We start from the raw sequence: 15,978 nt of genomic DNA on the forward strand, positions 1-15,978 counted from the left end.
CTTATGTAGGCTTTAGTACGAAGTGTGTTCACGCCCTTTTTTGGCTGGTTGCGGCGGCGTTGGGTGGAGGCATATCTCTTGTTTACACAGTCCACTTCCGAGTGTCGCAACGCGCCGCGCGCGCACGTGTGCTGCCCACGCGGTAACTACCGTGCTAAAGTAAAAAGTCGTATCTCCGTACGTATTTCATAATAACATGCGTTTTTTAGATTTCCGTGACAATAGGGTTATCGCTAGCGGCACGTGATTCTAATGACCAGGTGCCTCATCAGTATTAGCCAAATTGCTGCGAATGCAAACCGTGAAATATTTTCTCAACTAGCTCATCATCTTAAAATACACCTGCTACAAATTTTACTGAGTAAACATTTTTTGGAATTAGTCCAGATCACACAGCACCCAGGTAAGCATCCTTGTAACGACCAAATTGACTTCTGTAAATCTCAAACAGGTAGTTCAATAAAGCCAAGGTTCTTTATACGTACGGTAGATCTGCTCATAATATGAATTTATAATTCTTAAAGATACCTTGAAGTCATGTTAAATAATAAGCTGTAATAGCGGATGTGCAATTTTGTTCCATGCTACAGAGTGGCACACAACCCTATTATTTTGATGAAAACGGAAAAACACCGGGACACTCATAATAGCCATAATGCATCCGAACGAGAGGCCATTTACGTAACATGGAAATTGCTTGACATTTGCATAGAACCTTCTGTGAATGATGCAAGGTTGGCTGTTTGACAAAACACAAAACCCACGTTCACGGAGACAAAACCGCTGGAAAAAGTACTGCGGTCTCACGTACTGTGGCGACATTCGACCTTTTACCGAGCTTGGTAAATTGAAGGATTGAAGTAAACCAGTATACGTTATTTCTTCGATAAACATAGTTATTGCGGATATTGTAGTCATGGTTCACTGGTTCTCTCAAAAACTAGAAACAACAGGGCATGCAACCGATGTGCATTTGTGCAATGGGAACACACGTACGGGAGAGTTTTTGCATCGTACATGAGGTCTCAGCAGTTACTTCCGTAGTAAAACATGACAAACTGCCGTATTCGAACTTCAAGATATTGATAAGAGACGACACGTACTAGATCCATTCTAGATACGTTATAGTTTAGATTTCAACTAGTTCTCTTTTGCAGCTCCATTCGGGCAACCAATGTCACTTTTACGTTAGATAGAGTTAGATATCTATTAGATGTGAATTGGATCTCTAAGTCATATCTTGTGGAAATCGTTCAAGAGTATCTCCAGAATCGCGGAAATGTCAAATTTGACAGCTTAGATCCTAAAAATATCGTTATCGTATCTTGGTGATGTCTAAAAGATATCTTATAGATATCTATTTCAAAATCCGAATCAGGCCCAAACACCGTTACGCAGAGAACGGCATAATCAATGAACCCTTGATTTGAATAAGTATGAAGTTTAACTCACCGCTACCGCTTGACTGATTTAAATTAATAATATTGAGTATCTAAAGTAAACTGCAGTTTTAGCTACTCGTAGCACCATTTCTAGTGTCAATGTGGCAAGCAAGGGGCGTAGCGTATAGAATTTTGCGTGTTAATATGGAAAGCCATATTAACACGCAAAATTCTATACGCTAAAGTAGATATTATCTATTTCAAAAACGAGGCCGATTATAGCACAAATGATACTATATTTTAGATCCTAAATAGTAAGGTAAATATTATTCTATTAAAACCTATACGCCAGGCACGCCAGGAACCCACTGTTCTTACATGTCAATACAATTATTGCTGAACTGGAGTTGCGCAAAGAGGTAATAAATCCCTTAATACCCAAGCGGAAAGTATACCGATAAAGTTCTCAGAAGTTAAACATTAATAAACAAAATCGTTTAGCTAAATATCACGGGAAAAACAGTTAGTATGAGTCACGGGGAAAGACATTAATCAAGTCGCGTACGTGCGGCTGTTGAGATGCTGATGTAACCATACAACTTTAAGGCTGCTGTATAGCTGTGCCAAGAACTTACCGTTTACTGTGATGTTAGGATCGTAATCTTTATTGATAATTACGCGAATCATGCCGTTTAGTTTGTGCAAATCACCTAATTAAGGCTTCTATACCGAGAACTTTAAACCGATTATTTGGATGATTACCGGCCTATTACAAATCGGTAATTGTATTACTGAATTCCGCTAACAACTCTAAATGGCTTGAATAATTATTCATAACGTCACTAACGAGAGCCATAAATGACGCCATTAATATGTCAATTAGAATAATACGTCACTTGTTAAAGTAGAGTTCAATAGAAATGGCAAATAATGTAAACAAACATGTGAAAGATTAGCATTTGACATATATTTAATTTAAACTTCACATTTTCACAAAAAGTAGTTTTTTATGGAAATGTTATCGATTGACATATATTTTAACTAATAATTGATATAAATAAAAGATTTCAAAAGTGCGAGATTACGAAGTATTGAATTGAAGGTAAATTAGCTAATTACATTATTGTCAATTTTTATTGAACTGAACTTTACAAAAAGTTTGAACAAACTTAAATTTTTTAATATACAAATTTTCATGTAAGTACCTACCCGAGTCCTGAAACATTTTGTGTGATATACCTATACCTATGGCGATAATATAACATTTTTAATTTTATAAAATAAAATACCTAGTCACATGTGTAGGAATACAAAATGACAGAATTAAGTAAATACATAAGTACATAACAGGTAATTACTAATTATCATTACCTACACTCAAAACAAATGTTTTTTTTATTTATTATTATGCAAAAGGCATTTTTACTAATGAAGGCATTTCAGATACTTTATACCTAAGTATTTCAAGGAAGAATAAATTATTTAACATAAATGTAGGTATAGCCACCTGCAGATAAACCTGACGCATTACATTTCATACTTAAGCACTCATGTTGTTTAAGCAATCCAAATCAGTTTTTAATAATCGTTTGACGATTGAACTCTACAAAAGAGGGTATTCTGTACATTTCGTGTCGTAACTCTGATTAAGCTAGTCATTGGTATAGCGACGGTACCGGCGACGGTAAGAGGAAGCCGTGGCCGTAATGACACACGATTGGCCGCACCTGTCGTGAGGCGGGTCGCGGTCTCGCGGACCGTGTTGCACCTCTACTCCGATCAAAGATTTCTACCTGCCACTTACATTAGAGAACTCTTACTTAGATTAGAGAACTCTTCATGTCAAAAATTACGTTTATGACACAAAATGGTTGAAGTCCCCAACCTATAGCCCAAACCCTCTCGCGCACGATACGGACGCCCTATAGTATGAAGTTTAGGAGGCTGAATTATTTATTTTTATTTATTTTAGGTATTGATTTATTACCAATTGGTCAAATGGTTACGGTTCCGCAATACAGTAACCTGGAAAATGTTGAGGCCACTTCACATGATTGGAGTACAGCACTGCCGCGTCGACAACGGATATCCATTGTTACGTCACCGATTCACTTACAAGTTATCTCACCATTCCCAGCACATCCATTATTTCAACGTCCATTATTATTTAATTGCATTCAAGTGTATTGATTATTGTTATTAATTTACCACATCGGACGTCCGAACCTAAAGCTCTTATGAAGTCAATGGTTCTGACGCAACAAGGCCGCATTTACAATTACGTGAATTACGATAAAGTACCAATTACACATATCGTATTGTAAATTAGGAGTAATTATTGGTTAAGTAAATATTGCAAGCAGCTCAATGAGCTGGAAAGCTTTTACTTCCCGACTTTGATACTTTATACTCACGGTATCAGTAAAATTGGTTGCACTAACTATTTACTACATAGTTATTTGCTTTACACGGGAACAAAGTTGTTGTTTAACTCCTTGAAATCTTGAGCGTTGTGAGTTTCAAGGCACGAGGTTGAAACAAACTTTACTACCGAGTAAAACATGATGACGAAGCACCAACCGAGAGGAATTGCGAGAGGATAAAATGCAACTTACTCATCGATTTTTATAAAGAGAGCTTTTACGAGCCGATGTGGTGAAAAATTACAATTCACTTATACGGCTCTATCATCGCCTTACTCGTAGACTATTATACATACTTAGCGATTGAGTTTAAGCTGAAGGGTGCGCATAAGAAATAGGTAGCTTATATCACTTTATTAAACAACAATATTCGAAAGGTCAAAGTTTAACCTTTCGAATGCTGTTGTCAAAAATTATATTTAAAAACTGACAAATGCCCGTATCACATTACTCTACCGTAAACTGTGTTTAAATCAAGAATGCTTGCGACAAATTAAAGACACTTCAACAAACTACACGCTTCAAGTGCCCATCTGAAGATGCGTCTCGTACTTGTACCTTAATGATTGACCATTCTTGACTCTTATTACAATGTGATAATAAGGTAGTCTAATGAGCACTAGTGCGTGTCTCCGTTTGCACAACTCCTGACAACCGTTACGTTGTCAGTTTAAGTTCGCAGCCTTGTAGATCGAGATCTTTAAGGCTCTTATAAAGTTTCATTATCAGCATCCATGGCAAAGACAAGCAAATAATGAAACTGGTCATCTCCATTGTTGTTGCTCTGCGTTACACTACATACACGTTGCATACTTCCAAAATAGTTTTAATCGAAGACAACCAACGTGTACTTGTCTTACTTTAGTGCCATTTTAGTCCGGGTCTCTGCTTGTGACTCCTAACCTATGATGTCAAAAGTAAAGATAGGCCCGTTCATATAATTCCGACCGAACATTCTCGTTTAGTGTGCCTAATGGTCGGAATGCTACAAAGCGATTGGTTAACGAGTTCGCATCACGCATTGGTCGCAACTAGTTGTGTTAGACTGCACGATTGGCTCGAATTCGTGCGTGATACCCATAATGACACCGCTGAACTGGCACCATTCTTAGTGCCCGTAAGGCCCGTCTTTACGAAGTAATATATAAGTCAATGCTCCTAACCTAATCAAACTTTCTAGAGAGACTGCTAAATTGACGCAAGGGACAGTTATGTCCCATACCAACGCAACTTTGTGTCCTAATTAACAGTCTTTATCATCGATCAGTCTCCGATTATCAGCATGCATCACAATGAGGTGTGCCGCGCTGCGTACGCGCCGAGATGGATTGCGGGTGGAGTGTAATAACCTCGGTATGCACATCGCGCGTGCGCGGGGCGGGGGGTGGTGGGGAGGGAATGATGGTGGGGTGTCCAGAGTGCGAATTCCTCGGCCAAGGAGGACGGGTGTCGCGCTAACCTGCCACAGATACGTCTCAACGTTTAAATAGAAAAGATCCACTAATATAATACTATTAAAGGTCTATTCGGCGAAACTGGATTTTAAAACTTAACCTGAAATTGAACAACAAAACTTAGGAAACTATTTTCATTTGTTTAACAATTATACATATAAATACCTACACACAATAGGTATCACTACACCTTATAAAACAAAGTCCCCCGCCGCGTCTGTCTGTTTTTGTGTTTGTACGTGATAAACTACTGAACGGATTTTCATGCGGTTTTCACCTTTCAATTGAGTGATTCTTGAGGAAGGTTTAGGTGTATAATTTGTTAACCCGTGCGAAGCCGGGGCGGAGGCGGGTCGCTAGTATCGTAATAAAATAAAAAGTTAACATAGGTTATAAATAATCGTACCTATTTGAAAAAAAAACATACAAATTTATATAGGAATTTTTATCACAATAGGTACCATAAAATATGTTTGACAGCAAACTTTTTAGTGACTAAAATTTATGCAAATGATAATTATAAAATATCCATTTAAGTAGGTACTTGGATAAAAATATCCTAACCTACCAATCAAACAGGTTTAGAAGACAAGACAAAACTCGAAAAGAAAAGTTTCTAGAATTTAGTAGGTATTGTAGATAGGGGCTATTCATAAATTACGTCATTTCAAATTAGGGGGGGGGGGGGGGGGGTCTGGACATCGGATGACGGTAGCATGAAGTAGGAGGAAATGGGGTCATTTGATGCATGATTTTTGGATGATTATAGGGGGGGGGGGGGTCCAAAATCGTCAAAAATCGATGACGTAATTTATGGACAGCCCCATACGAGTAGAAGCCATAAAATACAAAATAGCTCCTTCTTCTGCGAAGAGCTCAGCTATTTGCAACAAAAAGCTAATCATGCTCAAAAAACCCAAACAAAATTTAAGAGCGCTATTACATTTCGGCGTTGAGCGAGTTTAGGTATTTTACGCGCTGCGGCAGGCCGTGCGAGCTCAGTATGCCGATCCCTTCTACCACACTCGCACTACAATGATGGATTAAACATTCTTGATCCTTCGCGAAGCATATTGAAATCAACCATAACAACACTAACTGTGCTTAACTTTTAAAGTCCTAAAACTGTTATTTGGTAAGTACGAAAATACTAAATGCAGTGCAAATGTAAGTGTGTGCAGTGTTCATAAATTAATTTTTCATCTATTTTTGACGATTTTTGACCCCCCCACCCCTCAAATCATCCAAAAATCATGCTTCGGATGACTCTGTTTCCTCCTACGTCATACTACCATCATCCGATGTCCAGACCCCCCCCCCCCCCCCCCTCCTTCCATTTGAAACGACGTAATTTATGAATAGCCCCATACTCGTACTTATGAAGGTATAAGTATTACTCGAAATAAATTATAGGTACTCGCTTATTTACATGTTTCGCATTTGGTACCTATATAGGTTGTAAAGTTTGTATCAACGAGGGTTTAAAAACGAACTAGTATTGAGGATCTGATGATAATGATGATGATTAAGGTGGTCACGGATACCAATCAACCATGTAGTAACATGATTAGGCTCGTTTGATTCGTCTCAACAAGATCTTTGACACTGAAGATACACAGGTCTGATGATGGAGCTGGAAGGTGGCCACGGGTATCAGTCTATCATGTAACTAAACCACTTCGTGTTTGGGCTCGTTTGATTCGTCTCAACAACATCTTTGACACTGAAGATACACAGGGTCTGATGATGGAGCTGGAAGGTGGCCACGGGTACCAGTCTATCGTGTAACTAAACAACTTCGTGTTTGGGCTCGTTTGATTCGTCTCAACAAGATCTTTGACACAAGACAGTACTCAGGGTCTGATGATGGAGCTGGAAGGTGGTCACCATTACCAATCAACCATGCAACTAAACCACATCGTGTTTAGGCTCGTTTGATTCGTCTCAACAAGATCTTTGACACTAGGTGATACACCAAACACGAAGCCCAAACACGATGCCCAAACACGAAGCCCAAACACGTAGCCCAAACACGAAGTGGTTCAGTTACGTGATAGACTGGTACCCATCGCCACCTTCGAGCTCCATCATCAGACCCTGAGTAGTATCTTGTGTCAAAGATCTTGTTGCGACGAATCAAACGAGCCCAAACACGAAGTGGTTCAGTTACATGGTAGACTGGTACCCATGGCCACAGTCCAGCTCCATCATCAGACTCTGAGTACTAACTTTTGTCAAAGATCTTGTTGCGACGAATCGAACGAGCCCAAGCACGAAGTGGTTTAGTTGCATGGTTGATTGGTACCGGTGACCACTTTCCGGCTCCATCATCAGACCCTGAGTACTATCTTGTGTCAAAGATCTTGTTGAGACGAATCAAACGAGCCCAAACACGAAGTGGTTTAGTTGCATGGTTGATTGGTACCGGTGACCACATTCCGGCTCCATCATTAGACCTTGAGTACTATCTTGTGTCAAAGATCTTGTTGAGGCGAATCAAACGAGCCCAAACACGAAGTGGTTTAGTTGCATGGTTGATTGGTACCGGTGACCACCTTCCGGCTCTATCATCAGACCCTGAGTACTATCTTGTGTCAAAGATCTTGTTGAGATGAATAAAACAAGCCTAAACACGAAGTGGTTTAGTTGCATGGTTGATTGGTACCGGTGACCACCTTCCGGCTCCATCATCAGACCCTGAGTACTATCTTGTGTCAAAGATCTTGTTGAGACGAATCAAACGAGCCCAAACACGAAGTGGTTTAGTTGCATGGTTGATTGGTACCGGTGACCAACTTCCGGCTCCATCATCAGACCATGAGTACTATCTTGTGTCAAAGATCTTGTTGAGATGAATAAAACGAGCCTAAACACGAAGTGGTTTAGTTGCATGGTTGATTGGTACCGGTGACCACCTTCCGGCTCCATCATCAGACCCTGAGTACTATCTTGAGTCAAAATTAATACATATAGAATGTCAGGTCGTTTCAAATATTTTTAATCCTGTCCGGTAGTTTATTAAAGTGTACCATTATAAATTATAATACTATAAAAACAGTGCTAGGATCAAAGTCTCTCGTTGCGGTTTACACGCACACAGTATAGCGTTTTACACGGCGCCCGCCGCACACAATGATAAAAAATCTCGTTGTCGCCGTTGAAAATGTGCGGAGCCGACCGACACACGTCCTGCCTCTACAAGCTCTGCCGCGGCACTGAGCTGGCGCAGCGCGCGTCATCGGTAATATAGAGTAGTTTTCAAAAAATTGCCAAAAAATTATAGTAGAATTTCATAAACACTAATGTATACCAACAGTATAAGCAAACGTTGCAGATTGCTTGAGTATGAAAATGACTTCGATGTTAAGTAGATTTTCGTAGGAATTGACACTTGTTTCGGAGAGAAAATTGAGTTCGTTTTACTTTGATTTTCTCTTTCTCAAAGGTGTGTAGGAAAAATATCGTTTGATATGCCTAAAGTACAGGGTATTAGTAATAGAAAGTAGCCAGGTTTAGCAGAGTAAACTTCTCAACATTTCCAAATAAGAGCTTGCCATTCAGTGCTTCACGGGGTTTTTCGGAAACGACCATCAGAAAAAAAATCATTACTAATTTAATAAGTCCTTTTTCTAATATTTACAACGATATTTAAAAAGATAAGAAGACGCTTTTACTGGAACAAGTACTCATTATTTCTAATAATGAGCACAAAGTCCTGAATTTCGTCGACTAGTATCATCAATTTTGCGTTATTTCGACTTTTCTTGTAAGAGCGCTCTTAACGATGATGCCATTCGGAGGCATTCCGCGAATCCTTTACTTGTAATCTAAAGGACTCGGACGAATAAGACTAAAACGATCAATAAACTTAATGCATTTAACTCCTGCCTGGCTACCAGCAAAGACTGACATTAATCATATGTAAAAAAAAGATTAATACTATGCATATTCAAATTTAAGCACTGCAATCACCTCTGTTATTTTGAATTATGACCGGCAGATGATCAAAAACCTTTAAACAACTCAACAATATCAAAGGCGCTATTTTTACAATATACATTCCTCTTCACAATACAATACTGAAACAAAACAAATTTGGCAATGGTGGACATTCTTGAGACCGTAACAATTCAGAAATATTTAGGACGGTGTAACAAATTATAAATAATAGATTGGAACGCGAGACTAGCTGACGTCGGTTGGAGGAGATAACATCGCTGGAACAGAACAAGTCTTGAATACTCGTAGGTCGTGATCGCAAAAAAATCAATCTGCTAATATCGACATTTGACGCATTTGTAATTAATCGTACGACAAAGATTGACATGGATTTTTTTAGGTGCTTTAACTGAATAGCATTAATTAAGAAATAAAACTGCCTGTATCGGTGCTCAGATTATACCATTAGAGACCATATGCACATAAATGTAAAGCGACACTTTATTACGATAGGTAAAGGATCAAATGACATTGTCTCGTTACTTGGTATTAACCTACTATACAAGTTTCCTAATGTTCAAATTTATCTCGAGACATCCCGGCGGGATTATCTGGGTAGGTATCAATATAAATAAATATTAAGCAGGTGTTGGCGCAGATACTAATTTTATTACTGTATGATATAGTAACGAACATGGAAAAAGAAAAACAAATAAGCATGGCAGTGAGTGAGTATTTAATTTATTACAATTATTACACTTACATTTCATTTATGTAATTTGCTCGTTATTACTGGATTATGTTTTTCAATCCCCGCTGACTAAAGTAAAGCTCTTCAGCGATGAGGCCGCCTATTGCCATCTCTATTTTTAATTATTATATTCTCTTTATTGTTTTATTTATAGAAGTGTACAATAAATTATTTGGTAATCGACTCAAATGAATTCATGGACATGAGAGTTATTTAAGTTAGTGAGAAAAGTTCTTGAATACAATAAACCCGTATACATGTTCAAGCAACGACTGATATTCATCAAAATATAAACAAAGCAATCAAAAGCATCTAGCGTAGCGTGTATGCTATAATTACCACTTGATCCAGGTACATCTAATTTAATAAGAGTTTTTTAACGGCGCAGATGTTCCCATTCTGAGCGACAGACAAAAGGCGTTAACGTTATAGAGATGCGTTCACAAAGCGGCGAATAGGCCGTGTATTATATTGCTTACTAAGCGTAGGCAAGCCATAGACATGCGTGAACCAGTGTATGTGTGATTTCGAGATCAGTAACGGCTATGCGTGACTAGAGAACGCACTTATACAGGTTCGCCTGAGGGTGGAACCAGCTTTTGGAATAACATCCCAGATGCGCGCACCGACATGGCATTTGTCTGTAAATCACATAGGCAAACAACGCGCATACACCCGCGAGTGTGTGAGTGTACCTGCTACCAACGCGGGCGCAGGGCGGACCTGCCCCTACCTGCCAATCGTGCATTCTTGCTCTATCCGCACAGCATCCGAGCCTTCCATGTGTCGTAACGGTGCCTGCGCGCTTGCGCTCCCTCTGAACTTTACTGTCTTGTCCTCGCCAACAAATCTAGAACGATCTTTGACAGCTAACATTGATTGACAACGTAATTATGAATGTAAAACCTTCAACGGGTTTTAAATTAACATGTATTTTCTCCTAGAGCAACAAAACTAACTTTGTAATGTCTGACAACGGCCACAACATAACACAGACTGTTGTGTCTAAACTATATAAATATTATTATTAAACAATGAACGCTACAGATTGCCGAATTCGCATACTTATTCATGAGAACGAAAACAAAAGCTCTATATTGAGAGTTTTACTGTCAGTTAACTTAAGAGGTTGACCCTCATTAATATTATTTTTATAGAAATTTAGAAGATGCAAAACACACCCACGTAAGACCGGCATGGAATCGAGGTAAATGGGAATAAATAAAAATTCACAAATATTGTCCTCAATTTTACTCTAAAGCCTTGGCAGATGACCTCGAAACTGAATAAGGAAATGAAGATCGGTCTAGTCGAATTAAAATTGCTAAACGTATTTCCGTTTCTAATTCCGTTTTACTTTTCTATTCTGCGAAACACGTGAAATGCAGAATAGGCAGAATCTGTCTCCGTACTACGCTACGAGGAAGTCTTCATTGCGCCTAACATGTATGTATAATAAAACTACAAATTTAATAAGTTTTGGCAAAAAAAATATTTTTCGTACAAGCTTTCGCTGACTGTACTTTTCTTACGACAGACAACTAATACTCATCGAGACAATTCTAAAAACCTCTAACACAATTAGGTTGCGTCTTTTTTTTTGGAAGATGGTTAAATTAGTTACCTTAGATTCCATTACATAGTTACATACAGGTCGAGAGTTCCTATGGCCACCTCCTGTCTCCATCATCAGATCAGTTCGACAGTACCATATTATTGTATTGTCATCAGAACTACATACAGCTGCCAATTTTCATGACGCTACGATCCTTGGAAGATGGTTAAATTAGTTACCTTAGATTCCATTACATAGTTACATACAGGTCGACCTAATAAAAGCATGTTAAAAAAAAGATTAGACGAGTTTATTCGAGCAGGCAAGTGCGAGCCTCACGTGTTACACAATACCTGCTCTATTACGGAGGTTGTAGACGTAAGTGTGAGTCGGATCAAATTTTAAATTGCCTGAAGAAATGTAGATGGACCTATCTTGATTGCCATCGTCGATTTCACGAGCTACGAAACTTCATGCAGCTGCTTCAACTGGGTCACATGAGCACCTTAATAATTAAGTTTTAAATACAAATGATGGGCACTGCTTTAAATACAGCAATTTTTAATAATTTAATATTAGGTATGGTACGCTAACAATCATACAAGTTTCGTACGAGTAGTTTAGAGGACTATCTTCAGTTTGATACTTATCTCATAAATCATAATCCGTAAAGCCGAGACCATGCACCTTATTTCATATTGCATCATGGTACATGTCAGTATTCCGTCGAGTCACGCGATTAAATGTCGATTCCCTTGTATTGAACTCAGTATTGTCTTATTATTATCCAAAGCAGACCTGTCGTAGTTCATAGGAGTAACGAACGCCTCAAACATTTCGCAACTCGACGGGATATCAGAATGGACGTTAAACTTGTTTTTCGTGCTATATTTATATTAGACATTTATTAGAGTTGTAATGGTGAGGTGTTATTGATTGTGCAAGAAGTGGAGGGACGGGTCGGGGGGCGGAGGGCCGACAGGTGCGCGAGGTCGGCCGACGCGGGCGCATGGCGCAGTGAAGGCCACTCGCTCTACTCTACGTGCGCCTAGACACCACTATCGTTTAACCCCATCAAGATTATGTCGGTTTAGCTAAGCATGACCTCCTTTTATGTTCGTCAAAGATGAACTTTAACAAGTATTATCCTTCTAACTTCTTTGAAATGAAGTATGTAGTTGTAACGCGAATTATGTACTTAAAGTTAGGAAAGGTCAGTTCAGTGCGTTTAGCTCTAAGATTACTATGCTAATCTTTCTCTGATTGTAGCATTTGTATCTAAATCAATAAGCTTTTTATCATAACTTTATACTTAAACAGTAGAAAGCAACCCGATAACAATCGGAAAGTCCGATTATAAAAGCACTTGAAGTAAACACGCCATTTCTCATTTTCTTCCGACGCAGGTGTGTAATGTCACAGCTTCTTACATCATAAGAACACATTTATAAATCAACGGAGTCGTAAAATGTTAACGTGTCTCTTGTGCAAGCTTGTCGCCCCAGAAATTTCATTACGTTTATTGTACATGTATAGGTACTGCTGTAGATTCGATTTGTGCGGAAAAAAATAATGTAGAGGTTTTGATTTGAGCAAACTAGACATTTTGACTTGCTAATGTAGCAATAATTTCGCAGTTTTAATGTAATTATATAAGACAATGTTACTTACCTCTTTAAGCCCATCGAGGCGGCCGAGGGATTTGGATTGTCGGAGAGGCAAGAATGCTTTCAGCGCGTCCATACGCGAGGAGCGCTCGGGCTCCGCATTGGTGGCAGCGGTGAGGTCGGCGCAGGAGAGGCGCGCCTTGCGCCGCTTGTCGAGGAGCTGCTTGGCGGTGCGCGAGCGGCGCTGCACAGGCGCTTCATCCTCTTCGGGCTCACTGCACACCTCGCGCGCCGCGTGTACCGTGTGCCGCCGCCGCGACACCGGCGGCGACGTCAGCCGCGACACCAGCGACTCGAACATCGTTGCTAACCACTGCTCAACGAGCCGCCGCTCACCGCGTACGATCGACCCATCTTGTTGGGTTATCCCTCATCGAAATCCTACAACCAAACATTCACTATGACGAATCTCTCGTATATCCAATATGACCCCAGCGGTGAACCCTATGGCCTCGCTTGACGTGTGATCATAACTCCACGCGTGCACAGATTTGGTTCGACGAACGATTGGCGCTGGTAATGTCACTGGACTGAAACGATCACTGGCACTCGATTTGGCTTTGTCTGGTTTCATTCACATTAGGTGCGTACCGTGACGGCCCGTACGCAATTCCGGAAATGGCAAAGCGCGATTGAACAGAACTGGCGTGGTCCAAAACAGAGTTGTTCGCAGTATTATTTGGCATAAAGTAATTTAATTAAGACAATAAGGTTTCGAAAGAAGTCAGTTGTTTTTTCTCACGTGATGGTGGGTATACTTTAGGTTCGTTAACCTAGTTACCGAGTTAATATAGTAGAGTAATTAAGTTGCGAGCGCGTTTCGTTTTCCGGCGCGGAGGGCTCGGCGGGCGAGCATGAGGCAGAAGCTTTGAAAGTGTGCCGTCGAACACGTCTCGAGTGTTCAAAACATTGTCGTGGCAAGCTGCCACTGCCACGCGCCTTCGAAATAGAAGCGCACAAGGCCACTACTGGCAGCCAAAATAGAGACGATCTGTGAAAATTCTTATCGTTTTTCATCTTGTCACGAAGACAGATGCAATTGTTCCTATTTGTCAAGTTTTAAATAATAGCGTACAGCTATTAGGCGATATATTAGATTAACTCAATAAATTGAAGTACAAAATATAACAAATCTAAATCTTATTTTTTGCCCATGGTAAATACTTAATACCTACATAGTCATAATGTTGGTATTCTTACATCTTTACCTTGCATATAAATTGTACGTTTTATGTATGTACCTAAGTAGGTATATAATTGATATTATTTTATTACTCAAATAGACCTGAAGGCAATTATTATTAATTATTACAAAGTGTGAGAAAAAATATTTAGCAAGGTGAACACATAGCCGTGTACGTATAATACGCGAAAGCTATTTACTCATATATTATTATTATCTTAATCAGCCCAATGTCAAAACTGCGATGACTTTAGACATGAGGCATGGTCAAATTTTTCATTAGACAAGTTGATTTATATTTGCGTTAACATTTTACGTTCTTGAGATGGTTATCGGCCGCTAGATAAATGTATTCGCCGTGAATAAACAGCGGCGTGACACTTAAGTCGACACCACCACGCGTCGCCCCACATTCGACTCCCCTGAGCAATTTAGACAATAACGTGTCACCAGAGATATGGATTGATACTATAAGTGCCGGTATTCATTCAACACAATGCTACGATTTTGCAACTCGCTCGTGCCACGCATACTTATCGTTACCGAGCGCAAACGTCTAATTTAAACTTTCAAATAAAATGTTGCACGGTGACTGTCTCCGACGCAATCTGGGTTAATACCATAACCGCTAATGATGCTTGTCGTGACTAATCGCCGTCGAAAATTATTCAGCTCAAAGGGCTCTACAAGAGTACGATTTCGATTCTTGCGAATAAATAATGCGAATAAATAACCGGGCGATTACAAAGCCTCACATCTTGACGCTGCACCTGTGTCAAGAGCGATAACTGTTTGCATGATCTAAACCAAACGCGATTCAAGAAAATTACATATTTAAACCTCTGCTAGTAATATGATGAAACATCACCGCCGCAAAACATTGAACATACGTTAGTTAAGTGCTTTCTAAAGTGATAATTTATAGGAGGTACCTTTAGTAAATTGTGATTTACAATTACGAGCTCATTAAAAGTCAGCATGCAGACTTTATGGGTTGTAAATCACTATGTTCTCTCCCGTAGGTTGCTCATAATCATAACATTCAGGTTATTATTGATTTGTCGATGGCGTTTGTTGTAAACAATGTTGGTGCCGGAGGGATGGCGGCCGGCAGCCCGGGTCGGTGGCGGTGGTCATCGTTTGTGGAGCATGGCTGTGCTCATAAAACGGTTAGTCCTAAGCCGACGACGCAAACCGGTACGCGGACCGGTCGGGCCCCCGCCCCGTGCGTACCACATCTCCGCACTTCTAAAACACACGCATCCACACATCACCTTATCAAGAGGACGATTGCGGCTAAGCTTCTTGTCAGCCCGCTCTCCTATTTCACGGCCCACTCAGGGAAACAACCCGTATCGGGTTCGTATCGAGACCGAGCACTGGATAAACTGGCAATATAATATCTGTGCAGCGGTTGACTAACCGCACTTAAGATCGAACAATCTTCAAGAATAACAAACGTCTCACAAGAGTCACCGAATTTCCATCAAGGAATTGATGCGCGATAGATAGTTAACTATTCCGTCGCATAAAAGTTTAGCGGATCTTAACTGATGCAACACGGCCCAAAATAGCCTGACGCGTGTTCAAATTGAATATAAGTAGGAAGACCGTGAAGGAATCT

General features: G+C 39.9%; 1 protein-coding gene across 1 annotated transcript in view; it reads right to left on the bottom strand.

Moving 5' to 3' along the window:
- The window catches only part of LOC134797591 (uncharacterized), a 178,251-nt gene that overhangs the window by 44,663 nt on the left and 117,610 nt on the right, over window positions 1–15,978 (bottom strand). The window lies entirely within an intron of this gene.

This window comes from Cydia splendana, chromosome 15, assembly GCF_910591565.1.
Source record: "Cydia splendana chromosome 15, ilCydSple1.2, whole genome shotgun sequence".
NCBI lineage: Eukaryota > Metazoa > Arthropoda > Insecta > Lepidoptera > Tortricidae > Cydia > Cydia splendana.